The sequence below is a fragment of the Phocoena phocoena genome, chromosome 10 (genome assembly GCF_963924675.1).
Source record: "Phocoena phocoena chromosome 10, mPhoPho1.1, whole genome shotgun sequence".
NCBI lineage: Eukaryota > Metazoa > Chordata > Mammalia > Artiodactyla > Phocoenidae > Phocoena > Phocoena phocoena.
The window spans coordinates 10,335,390-10,349,914 of NC_089228.1; positions in this window are offsets into that span (position 1 = coordinate 10,335,390).

Genomic DNA, 14,525 nt, shown 5'->3' on the forward strand with positions numbered 1-14,525 from the left:
ACATTAAAAGGATCATACACCATGATCACGTGGGATTTATTCCAAGGATGCAAGGAATCTTCAAAATATGCAAAACAATCAATGAGATACACCATATTAACAAATTGTAGAGTGAAAAGACTATGATCATCTCAATAGATGCAAGAAAAGCTTTTGACAAAATTAAACACCCATTTATGATAAAAACTCTCCAGAAAGTGGGCATAGAGGGAACCTACCTCAACATAATAAAGGCCATATATGACAAACCCACAGCAAACGTCATTCTCAATGGTGAAAAACTGAAAGCATTTCCTCTAAGATCAGGAACAAGACAAGGATGTCCACTCTCGCCACTATTATTCAAGATAGCTTTGGAAGTCCTAGCCACAGCAACCAGAGAAGAAAAAGAAATAGAAGGAATACAAATTGGAAAAGAAGTAAAACTGTCACTGTTTACAGATGACATGATACTATACATAGAGAATCATAAAGATGCCACCAGAAAACTACTAGAGCTAATCAATGAATGTGGTAAAGTTACAGCATACAAAATTAATGCACAGAAATCTCTTGCACTCCTATAATTAACAATGAAAGATCAGAAAGAGAAATTAAGGAAACAATCCCATTCACCATTGCAACAAAAAGAATATAATACCTAGGAATAAACCTAGCTAAGGAGGTAAAAGACCTGCACTCAGAAAACTATAAGACACTGATGAAAGAAATCAAAGATGATATAAACAGATGGAGAGATATACCATGTTCTTGGACTAGAAGAATCAGTATTGTGAAAATGACTATACTACCCAAAGCAATATCTACAGATTCAATGCAATCCCTATCAAACTACCAGTGGCATTGTTGACAGAACTAGAACAAAAAATCTTAAAATTTGTATGGAGACACAAAGGACCCCGAATAGCCAAAGCAGTCTTGAGGGAAAAAAACGGAGCTGGAGGAATCAGACTCCCTGACTTCAGACAATACTACAAAGCTACAGTAATCAAGACAATATGGTACTGGCACAAAAACAGAAATATAGATCAATGGAGCAGGATATAAAGCCCAGAGATAAACCCACATTCCCATGGTAAACTAATCTATGACAAAGGAGGCAAGGATATACAATGGAGAAAAGACAGTCTCTTCAATAAGTGGTGCTGGGAAAACTGGACAGCTACATGTAAAAGAATGAAATGAAAACACTCCCTAACACCATACACAAAAATAAACTCAAAATGGATTAGAGACCTAAATGTGAGACCGGACACTATAAAACTCTTAGAGGAAAACATAGGAAGAATACTTTTTGACATAAATTACAGCAAGATATTTTTTGATCCACCTCCTAGAGTAATGGAATCAAAAATAAACAAATGGGACCTAATGAAACTTCAAAGCTTTTGCAAAGCAAAGGAAACTACAAACAAGATGAAAAGATAACCCTCAGAATGGGAGAAAATATTTGCAAATGAATCAACGGACAAAGGATTAATCTCCAAAATATATAAACAGCTCATGCACCTCAATATTAAAAAAACAAACAACCCAATCCAAAAATGAAGACCTAAATAGACATTTCTCCAAAGAAGACATACAGGTGGCCAAGAAGCACATGAAAAGCTGCTCAACATCACTAATTATTAGAGAAATGCAAATCAAAACTACAATGAGGTTATCACCTCACACCGGTCAGAACGGCCATCACCAGAAAATCTACAAACAACAAATGCTGAGAGGGTGTGGAGAAAAGGGAACTTTTCACTCTTTCACTGTTAATGGGAATGTAAACTGATATTAGCCACTATGCAGAACAGTATGGATGTTCCTTAAAAAACTAAAAATAGAACTACCATATGACCCAGCAATCCCACTAATGGGCATATACCCTGAGAAAGCCATAATTCAAAAAATGTCATGGGGCTTCCCTGGTGGTGCAGTGGTTCAGAATCTGCCTGCCAATGCAGGGGACACAGGTTTGAGCCCTGATCTGGGAAGATCCCACATGCCGCGGAGCAACTGGGCCTGTGAGCCATAGCTACTGAGCCTGCGCGTCTGGAGCCTGTGCTCCGCAACAAGAGAGGCCGCGATAGTGAGGCCTGCGCACCGCGATGAAGAGTGGCCCCTGCTTGCCGCAACTAGAGGAAGCCCTCTCACAGAAACTAAGACCCAACACAGCCAAAAATAAATAAATAAATTTATTAAAAAAGAGTCATGTACCACAATGTTCATGGCAGCTCTATTTACAATAGACAGGACATGGAAGCAACCTAAGTGCCCATCGACAGAGGAATGGATACAGAAGATGTGGTACCTATATATCAAAAGGAATAGTAGCCATAAAAAGGAACAAAATAGTGCCATTTGCAAGACATGGATGGACCTAAAGATTGCCATACAAAGTGAAGCAAGTCAGAAGGAGAAAAGCAAATACTGTATAATATCACTTATATGTGTAATCTATCAGTAGAAAAATGGTAGAGATGAACTTATTTGCAAAGCAGAAATAGAATCACAGATATAGAGAACAAACTTATGGTTACCAAGGGGGGGGGGTGGAGTGGTATGAATTGGGAGATTGGGACTAACATATATACACTACTATGTATAAAATAGATAACTAATGAGAGCTTACTGTATACCACAGGGAACTCTCCTCAGTGCTCTGTGGTGACCTAAATGGGAAGGAAATCTAAAACATATATATATATACTCTTTTTTTTACACTCTTTTTTTAGTCACATTTTTATATATATATATATATATATATATATATATATATATGACCGATTCACTTTGTTGTACAGCAAGAAACTAACACAACATTGTAAAGCAACTATATTCCAATAAAAATTAATAAAAAACATTAAGAAGCTATGGTGAAGCCAGGTCTTAGCCAAATCTGGAAGCAATCACCTAACAGCAACAGTTTCAGAATAGTCTAGCCCAAATATCCTCTGGGAGTAGCTACCCACATCTCAACCAAATCCAGTGAGAGAGAAATCAACACTGATCATCAAGTACCAACAAGTGGGGGTTAAGACACCTCGCTATTTGATTGAATGAAACTTGTGGAGAAGATAAAAACAAAAACAGAAAGCAAATCTTGGCAAACAAAAAATAAAGTGAGGCACCATGCCTAGTAGAATTTACAGGGAGCTACAAAGAATCTTAAAATAATTTTCTTTACTGTGCAATTAAATTTGAACTGTGTCAGATATTATTGAAGAACCTTAGGCTTAGTGATTAGGATAAACAATGAATTCCATCTTCTTTTATTCATTTATTCAACATATATTTGAGGCACTATGCCAGGTACTGAGGATAAAGTAATAAACAAATTACTTGATTATATGCACTTAGAATTTAATATAGGACACAATTCTTAAACAATATGACACATACATTATTACCAACTGCAATAAGAGGTGTTAAAAAAAGCTGAAGGTGTTATAAGATTGTCTGACATAAGAATACAATTTAGATTTGGGGGGATAACCCTTAGAAACATTGGAATTTAAGCTGAATAAATAATAGTTATTCAGACTTAGAGTTGAAATAAAAGGTAATCTATGAAAATAAAGTTGCCTGTCTAAGGGCCCTTAAATGGAAAAGAGATTTAGGGAATGATTCAACCCATCATTCAGACAAGGTGGGTTTTTTCTCCTGATTTGTTAGCCTATGACAATCTCTCTCTACTTTACACTAGAAATCATGTCAACCTGTATTTAGGCATCTCCTCTATTATAAATAACTGATCAAGGTATTTTAAGTTTAAAAAAAGACTGTACTTCCAAAGTCTGGGATATTATGATTAGACTAGCTGGGAAAAATAAGTAGGAACTCTGATGAACTTATAATACAAAGGTTACACTTCTGATGAATTTCAAATCTGCATGACATGGATCTTTAAAAAGAAGTTTCTAACTCTGTCCATTATAAAGGCTTACAATTAATGGCCAGCTTAGCAAAACTCTTATGCCTGGAGATATGCTTGGAGCGCTGATGAACCACAAATGAAGGAAATTATCAAAACTAACTCATTCACACCAAAGACCTCCGGACCTAACACAGATCTCCTATGGCTAAAGAGGTGGAAATCAAACGTTATAAGAGTAACTGCAGTGATTGAAACACACTGAGTATTCTATAATCTCTGAATTCAAAATAATAAAAAAGGGGAACAAAAACATCTTGTTTCCCTTTTAAAGAAGAACGTTAGTGAACCAACTCATTAGTTCAAAAACTAGTAAAAAATAAATCTGGGGGGGTAGGGGAGGATGAATCAAATATTTAACCTATCCCACCTATATGAACTACATCCTAGAGTAACCAAATACTTAATTAAGGGATGCATCTCTTTTCAGATTGGAATAAGTAAGGCTGCCAGAGCTTTAGGTGTCAACAGTATATTACACATATGGTAATAACAATTACACCGAAGGATTAGTGAATGCTTTACTACGTATAGGGTTCTGTATTAAATATTTTACATATATCATATAATTCAAACTTCACAAAATTCTGTCACAATGGTAGGTATTATTCCCATTATAAAACAAGAAAACTGCCATTTAAAGAATGTGTCATACATCTACAAAGTACTTGAATTATGAATTAAATCCTTAAACCCAAGTCATCTAACTCAATGGCCTACCTTCTTAACTATCTTGACCAGTGATAACAGAAACAAGTTAAGAAGGTTATAACAGAAAAAGAAGGAGCATCTAATATACTCTTGGGAGATACAGAGAACTTTCCAGGAAGAAGTGATGTCTAAGGTAAGACATGATGGATAGTGGTATATACTCACAATTGAGTAGAGTGAGGGAGACCATGGCAGAAACATACCAGGCAAAAGGAAAGTCTTGAATTAAAACCTGCATGCTTGAGAAAGGACGGTGCATCAGTTAGTTATCATTATGTAACAAACTATCCTAAAACTCAGTGGCATACAATAGTAAACATTTATTTCTCATGCATATGTGGAGTTCATCGAATCAAGGCTATACAATGCTGATATTGGCAAGGACTGTTCGTGTGTCTGTGGATTAACTGGGGTCTCTGCTCTATATACCTCTCACCCACCACCTGGGACCATGTTCTTTTCTTGGTAATGGCAGAAGAGTAAGAGGGTAAACAGAAGCAAGCTAGTTTTCTTGAGAACTAGAGTTAGAAATAGTGAACTGTCTCTTTTGCTCTTTTTATTGCCCAAAGTCAGAAGAGCAAACTCAGCACTGGTGATTCACACAACTCAACTCACAGTAAGTGGATATGCCTAAAGCAAAGATGAATAATTGGAGCCACCATTGATGCAAATATACCACACATACCTAGGAGCTACAGATGGCACATAACAACCGACAGTAGAAACCTTTAAGGGGTTAGATGCAAAACAAACCTAGAATTTAGCCCAAGGTCTATATTAGTGATATTTGTAGGGAAAGCTAAGAGAGTAATACGAATGCCACCGTACCAGGGCTACTTCCTCCTTGTAATCTCCAGAGTCCTTCTTTTCTCTCTCATCCTTTAATTGTTGTTTTGAAAGGCAATATTTCCAGTTTCTAAGTTCTCCAGAGACCAGATTGTTCCTGCGGTACTAATCTACTAATGTACTTGATTGTGCAAAGCTAATCAGCCCTTCAGTCCACCAACTTTAATGGATGCTCAGTGTGTACCACATTAATGGAAAGAAGAAGAGCATTTACCTATTCCAATGGCATGCACGGTATCCCCTAAATCAAAAACTGTCAGATTCTTCCCATACAGCCAGCTCCCTTATCTTGCTTTGAAAATGGGAACATAGTCTCTTTTAATGACCTTGCCGTATCTCTTTGATGCATCTCAATTACAGTACCTAGGAGCTGCTATACCCAAAATGTGGTAAATTTGCTCTCTCTCCAGCTGTCACAGAGAAAACCAGCTTTGAGAGAGCAGCAGCGGTTTAAAGCTTAGAATGAGAAAGAAAGATCCAGTCAAGTGTCATTTTCGGAAAGAAAATTGATTTTTTTTTTCTAAGTCAGAGCCAGGCTTTAAAACCTAGAAATTCTAGGTTGTCTTTCCACACATGGCTGAGTTTTTGTTTTTGTTTTAAATTTTCTTCTCCTAATGATTTTTAAATCTCCAGATATAAATAAAATCCCTTTTCAAGAATCACCTAAAATCTGGCCCTGTTCCTTCTACAGGGATCATTACACAGGTTGACTCTGTGACATCTCATCATTATTATTTGTGGTTTGGGGATGTAGAGAACGTTTCCAATGCATGGACTTTCCTTAGCTAACCATACCAGAAATAATTTCATGATACTGTTTTTGAGACTAATGTAAACACAGACATACAGAATTGGGTTAAAAAACTGGTTACTTTGAAGTTATAAGAAAATATAGATAAATACATATGAATAAAAGAAAATATAACAGTGGCTATAAGATATTTCCAAGTAAATAACTCAAATAACAAAGATGCATAAGTTAAAAAAATTAAATAATTCTTATGTCCACAACTTTTCAAACTCTTAAAAACTTATTTAGACCAATTTTCCTGACTAAAAACCGGTGAACTACACAGACTATCTCAACTCACTTAAACGTGCTCTTTTCATTTCTTTATCATCTCTAGGCATGTTATTTACTCTGTACTCTATTTTTTCAAACTTCATATGTCTTCTAAGTCTCTTGATTTACAGGTACCACCTCCATTCCTTGCCTTTCCTTTCCTTTCCTTATAATTTATCTGTTGATGAATGCAAGTCATTTAACTAGTATTTTCTCACAGACTGGACTTTGCTGACTGTACCATTATGGTGCATATTGACAAGTTGCTCTGTCCTTTGCACTTCTTGCAAATTGGCAGGTGAATCGAGGGACTTGATCAGAGTTGGGTTCAGTTCTTTTCGAAAGATTATAGGTAGTCTCTTTGGGAAATAGTTTCACAGTTCCTCAGTAGTGCTAAACAGAGTTTCCATATGACCCAGTATTTCCATTCTTATTTATATACTCGAAAGAATTAAAAACATATGTCTACACAAATATACATACAAAAATGCTTATAACGTTTATAGCAGATTATTCATAATAGCCAAAAAAAGGTAGAAACAACCCAATCTCCATCAACTGATGAATGAATAAACAAAATGTGGTAAACAGTGAAATATTATTCAACAAAAAGGAATGAAGTACTGATAAATGCTACAACATGGATAAAATTTGAAAATATTTATGCCAAATTTAAAAAGCCAATAACTAAAAAGCCACATATTATATGATTCCATTTAAATGAAATGCCCAGAACAGGCAAATCTCTTGAGACAGAATATAAATTAATGACTGTGAGGGGTTGGGGAGGGAATGAGGAGTGACTGCTAAGGGACACTAACTTTCTTCTTAGGGTGGTTAAATGTTCTGGAATGAGAAAATGACAATTCACAACTTTGTGAATATACTTAACACCAATAAATTGTACACTTTAAAAGGATGAAGTTTTTGGTATGTGGATTATATCTCTGTTTTAAAAGACTTTTGATGGTATACCAGGAGGTACATAATTAGGTTATCTCTTTTGTTATCTCAGTGCCTTTTGATGCTCAAAATCTAGATCTAATAATGCACCAGGGATTGCAAAGTGGTAAAATTCTAATTCTATTAGTTTTTTCATAATAGGGATATTTTATTTAAAAAATTCTTCTCATCTTCTATTTGGTTAGCCAATGGCACACTTTTTTTTACATGTACTATCTTTTGTTTTATTGGGGTACAGTTGCTTTACAATGTTGTGTTAATTTCTGCTGTACAATGAAGTGAATCAGCTACATGTATACACATATCCCCTCCCTCTTGGATCTCCCTCCCCTCCCATCCCACCCATCTAGGTCAACACAGAGCACCGAGCTGAGCTCCCTGTGCTATACAGCAGATTCCCACTAGCTATCTATTTTATACATGGTAGTGTATATATGTCAATCCTAATCTCCCAGTTCACTCCCCCACCCCCTCTCATGTGCACACGTCTGTTCTCTTTGCATCTCTTTTTCCGCCCTGCAAATAGATTCATCACCAATGGTACACTTTTTATACAAAAGGCTGAATAAATGCCTTTTAATTATTTCTTTTTTCCAATTTTAAAGATACATCACTGATTCTCTATCATCCTTTGAAAGAAGCTGATTCACATGTGCACACACACACTCATACACACACACACAAACTATGAATCCATGAATTGAAATAGATTGAATAGGTTTTGATCAGCTGCAATATTATACTTTTTAAAGCTCAAATGATCTCATCTTTGGCCAGGAGGAGCCTCTACCAGCAGGCTCCTGAGTATATTTGACATAACCCTGGTAGTTTTTAATAGCTTCCTCATTCATCTTGTATATCTCCTGCTTGAGACCTGGAATCAGCCTTTTTCCCAACAAGTCTTGGTTTCTTAGAGAAGAAAGTGGTATTCTAAAAAACACAATCTGGAATCAATATGCTCAGTGTTACTGTGAGCAAAGTTTCATATCTCTTTCAGGACCAGGCAAGATAAAGGTATGTTCTATTATAATATACACATAACTATATATATACACATATATATATGTATATACAAAATTTATATAAAGGATATATGCTGTTATTAAATTTAAAATATATATTGAGTTGATGTAATACCTCTACTTAAAACACAGGACTACAGGATCTTACTATATCTCTTATATCTTACATCTATAGCTCCTTTCTTCTACATTGGCAATGCAGACAATGTAGACAATGGTTTACATGGACACAGAGAATGGTAGAAGTAGAATACCTCACAATTACTCAATTTTTTCATATTACACAGAATAATTTAAAAATATGATGCTATTACCACTGCCACCAATCGAATTCCTAGGACAAATTAAAACTTTTTTCTATATGCAATCCCCAATCTCCTCCTCATTTACTTGTGGTTTGTCGTATGTACATTGTCTGAGAAAGTAGCTACTTTATTGATAACTTTAGAAAAATAGAAACATTTAGAAAAATTCTGATTTTTATTATTCTTTCAGGCTTGTATCACTTCATTAATGCCTTCTACCTCGTTATTAAATAGTATGTTGCACCTACAAATTGTCTGTGGACATGTATTTCTGGCATGTTTGATTGTCTATAAGGAAATTATTTTGCTCCTTTTTATCTCTTTTTATTATAATAACTTTGAACGGCATTTGGCTTCAAAATAATTTTTGTTATATATATATATATATATAGGTTTTTTTGTTTGTTTGTTTGTTTTTGTGGTACGCACGCCTCTCACTGTTGTGGCCTCTTCCGTTGCGGAGCACAGGCTCCGGACGCGCAGGCTCAGCGGCCATGGCTCACGGCCCCAGCCGCTCTGCGGCATGTGGGATCTTCCCAGACCGGGGCACGAACCTGTGTCCCCTGCATCAGCAGGCGGACTCTCAACCACTGCGCCACCAGGGAAGCCCTTTTTGTTATATATTTTTATGTATACGTGTTGACCTGAACCTTTCTAAGGAGGCACAGCTCAGAGTTATCATTTACAAAGTCACAGAGCTTGTTCATCCATTGTATATACACCATGTCCAAAAATATGACAGCTCACTTTCTGGGATTTACTGGCTCGGTTCCCTCCCTACTTTGATCTAGACCTTCTCTGTCCTTTTCTCTATTGTGCCTGGCCTGCTCAACTTAGATTCCATGCATGGTAGTATCTTTTCAGTTTGAGGTCCTATCCTGGATGGGAGCCCTGGAAGACAAGTTTGGAAAATCCATGAGGGCTCTGGGTTCTTCTGTCCTTTATATTTACCCTTTACAGCACAGGACAAAACCCTCTTGGTGTCCGCTGCTGTTCACATGTTGACCCACCTGCATACCAGCTGGCTCTTTGGGGTTTCTCTGTTCTTAGGGTTTTCATGATTATCAGACACTCCATTGTTTCTCTCTGCCCCAACACCACCATGTAGGTCCTATAGCTTTTTATGGCTATCCTCATTTATGCGTATTTTGGAATGTGTGGGATATTTTTCATCTGGTCTCGCTGCAAACATTGCCATGGATTTTTGGTCCTGCTATTTATTGCAGCAATCTGTTTTTATGTGGGGATTTAGAGAGTTTCAAAAAAGATGCCCCTTCGACACCAGTTTTCCAGAATCCTGCTCATTGGTTTCTGAAAAAATCAGACTTATTTGGAAAGGATTTTAAAATGTACATATGCAAAAATGATTACTTAGAAATAACAGGAAAGCTAAATTTCTTCAGAGACATATTACAAATTTCCTTGGCCAAAATTTCGTAAAAATAGTTAAAATTTTAAACTATCTCTAGAAAGACAATAATTACTTGAATTTCTACTGATTACATAAGTATCACGATCTCCTCCACAATAATCCAAACAGTGATCTCCAAAGAATTACTTGATGTAGTGACGTATCTGGAAACTATTCATCACAAAAGTAATCATGCTTTATTCACTATGAAAAGAAATTAACAAAAGTTTCAGAATAATCTTTTCACATTCCCCAAATCATAAAATTCTGCTCCAAAAATATAAGAGCTTTTTCCACACTGGTGACCTTCTTTTGTTTCCTAGGTTCCTTCAGAGTTTTTTTTATTTGCTGTGCACTTATTTGTTTAGTCTTAGTAGAGAATGATTTTATTAAGTGAAATCTGAACCCAGTTCCACATTCTACAGTTATTTCTACACTATCAGCAAACCTGAAAGAACGCAAAATGTTGGTATAGAAATGGAGCTGATTCACTTCCCCAAGTCTCAATTTACACTTTTGTAAAATGGAGATGACAAAAAACATGAAATAATGAGCATTAGGCTCCTGACTAGAAAAAAATTAAATAATGAACATGAGACTTTGTGAAACATTAAGTACTTGATATAATGCCAGTAATTTCTGTGAGTAGTACTCTTCCTCCTAAGTAATGGAATTTCATGTATTTCATGTTTATGCTAAACTTTTTTAAAAGGACTCATTTTCATAAATATGTTGTCATTTCTTCTGCAGCACCTGCTGATTCAAAATGGAATATTTTTAATTCACCTGTTTCCAAAAATGTGTCTTTAGGTTTCTATAGAAATTTCCATAAGTAATTCAGGAAACATTAGAAATATCAGAGTTACCACAGCATGGGAATATGAGGACATTTTACATTTTGCCAATGTCATCATAAGAAGTCAACAGCCACTGCTGTAACTGCAATTTGAGTAGAATTCTTTTACCATATTTTACAGTGAAATCTCAATATTCCCACCATTTTCTATTTTCTACTTGAGTGTAAAGATAGGTCAAATGACTTTCTTTGACTTAAGTTGAGTTCTATTCCAGTCCTCTTATATTCTGCTCTGGTTTGCCTTGTCTAATCAGAGATCACACTGCCTATTTGTACATCTCAGAAAAGACCTTTCTTCCAGATGCTGTACAAATATTACCAAGTTGTTCCAATGTAAAGACAGATTCCATAAGAAGAATTTCTGGGCAAGTTATCATACAGTTTCAGGACTGAGAAGTGGAAGAAAAAGCCATTAAAGGGTGTAGATTTGAGCAGTCTTCACATGCCCTCGAGGTCTGTGCATACTTTTATGAGACCAATTGGACAGTGCTTTTCCTCTGTGGTAGCTCTGTTGGCACAAACTGTTCAGAGGAAACACCTTTCTGGTTTGGTTTTGCATGGCAGCTCAAAAAGGCACAAAGCACGCCTTCTTTTAAGCTCAAGTTCATAAACTCATGAAAAAGGAACCTAATGGATGGGTTTGACCCTCACTCTGAATCCAGTAAAATTAAATTCCCCAAATAGAACTATTGGGGGTTTGTTAGCAGTAAAATTTGAGAGAACAATGAAGCTAAACCCCTATTGTGCCACTTCCTTTACTTTTCTTGGATTTAGGGGGGGTCGACTGGATTACCTAACATAAGCTGACCATTTGAGTAAGAGTAATCTTATTTTATATAAAACGACAAGCATTAAACTGAATTCTTTCCTGTCTATTAAACAAAATGTATGGAAGAAAAAAGGAAGTTGAAATGAAATTTTTTAAAATATTAAGGTCAGAATTCACTAAATTATTATAAATATTTAAACAACTTGTCACTGATAGGAACGCTGTAGAGCAAATGCTATCATGCTATTTCAATAAAAAGTGTAAAGGGATCACAGCAGAGGTGTCTTTTCAGTTTTAACCAATTTGATACCACCATTTTCCTATCAGAATTGTTTCAAATTCCCCTACAAACCACTTAGGCTTTGTCAACATAAAAATTCTTTACATCAAGTAACGAAATGAAATTCTGTAGGAGACAGCTCCTATATTTTCTTTTTAAATTCAGAAACACAACACATGTATCAACTAGGAATCAGAAGGGTTTTCAGCTGAGGTTAAAGCAAGTTACTGTGGCAGTTCATCTACTGTTGAGCTGGATCTGCCCATGTATCAGACAGGATTGCGTACCAGGAACAAATTTCTTATACAAGCTCCAGGCAATGACCTTGCAAATTTTCCTTTTGTACAACCTCTGTGGCTTACATTACAAATCTGTCTCTAATCATTACTTCATTCCTTAAGAGCAAAACGTTATTATTCAGCTTTCCCTTGTCTTGTCACTTTCATGTCTGGGTCAGATAAGCTTGGATAGGATCTCCCTTCAGGAATTTTTGTAATGTTCAGTTTCCCACAAAAAGTGCATCCTCAGTAGAAAAAAGCTCATAGCTGCCAAATGTGGATTTAAACTGTCTAAATAGCTTTATTACTTGAAAGAGTTTCTTAAATCCTTGAGGTAATTTGAACCAGTGCTGATGAAAAGCACTAGTCATTCTGAAATTTAACTCTTTTGTATCAGGATTCTGAATAATAATTCATCTTTTTGTCTTCAGAGAGATCTATAAAACTATCTAGCACAAAAGTCTAGCTTTTATAAAAGAGGAAAGTGAGTCTCTGAGATATTAAGATCACAGGAAGATAAATTCAGAGCCCAAATCTATATGTGCTGCTGCAGCACGGCCAATATTCAGATCATCAGCTGAGGGGTTTTTTTTTTTTTTGCGGTACGCGGGACTCTCACTGTTGTGGCCTCTCCGTTGCGGAGCACAGGCTCTGGATGCACAGGCTTAGAGGCCATGGCTCACGGGCCCAGCCGCTCCGCGGCATGGGGGATCTTCCCGGACCAGGGCACGAACCCGTGTCCCCTGCATCTGCAGGCGGACTCTCAACCACTGCGTCACCAGGGAAGCCCCAGCTGAGGTTTTAAGATGAGAATAAAGGAAGTCAGGGGTCAGAACATATTGACTTGAATCCCAGCTTTTCCATTCTCTAGGTCTATGACGTGAGTCAAGTCTCAGCTTTCTCATCCACTTTATGTGTTATAGTACCAAGAAATATAGATTAGAAATTTTCGGTTAGATAGGACATGTCCTAACTTTACGTGGTCAAGAAGCTCATGCAGAGTCATTGGTCCAAAGATCATACTCCTCTTTTGGCATATAGATTTTTTTGAGAGTCCATAGCAAAACTAAATTGCTTTCATTTTTTTTTCTGCCCAATTTTTGTTCTTTTGGATATATGCCTCCTCTCATAACTTGTGTACAGTGTGAGGGCCACATCCTTACATTTCCAAGTTGCTTGAGGATGCCTCATTGAAACCCCCAAATAACCAAAACCAGTATCCATTTTCTGAAGAAATCAAAAAAGCCACAGAATGAAACTGTTGCTGGTTGGCCCCTGGGCCTGTCTTGAGAAGTTTCAGTTTTGACCTGTGAAGGTTGAGTCTCACCTTTTGCCTTTGCAAAAGTTAATTTAAAAAAAAAAAAAAAAGTTTAACTTTTTAAAGTTTCAATACTTGTATTTTAATTAATAATTTTAAAGTTTTATTTTCTACTTCTAATACTGCACAATTCAATGGCTTTTAGTATAGTCACAGATTCCTACAATCTTCACTTCAACCAAGTTAGAACGTTTTCATTACTCCAAAAAGAAACCTCACACCCTATAGCCATCATGCTCCAGTCTATCTATTCCCCTAGCTCTGGCCTACCACTAATACACCTTCTGTTTCTATTGATTTGCCTATTCTGGATATTTCATATGAATGGCATCATATGCTACGTGGTCCTCTGTGACTGATTTCTTTCATTAGCATAATGTTTTCAAGGTTAACCTATGTTTAGCATATATCAACAGGCACTCTTTTTTACTTAAATTTACAGTTTTCTCTTGTATAGTCCTCCTCTGCGAGAGCGTGTGCACACACACACACACACACATATAAATACACACATATATGTGTGTGAAATATATTTCAATTTTTCAATTACAAGAGATATTTTAGCTGATTTATGAAGTTATAAAGTTAAAAATCAATTAATCTTTAATATTCTCTTTTTTTTTTGCGGTACGCGGGCCTCTCACTGTTGTGGCCTCTCCCGTTACGGAGCACAGGCTCCGGACGCGCAGGCTCAGCGGCCATGGCTCACGGGCCCAGCCGCTCCGTGGCATGTGGGATCCTCTCAGACCGGGGCACAAACCCATGTCCCCTGCATCAGCAG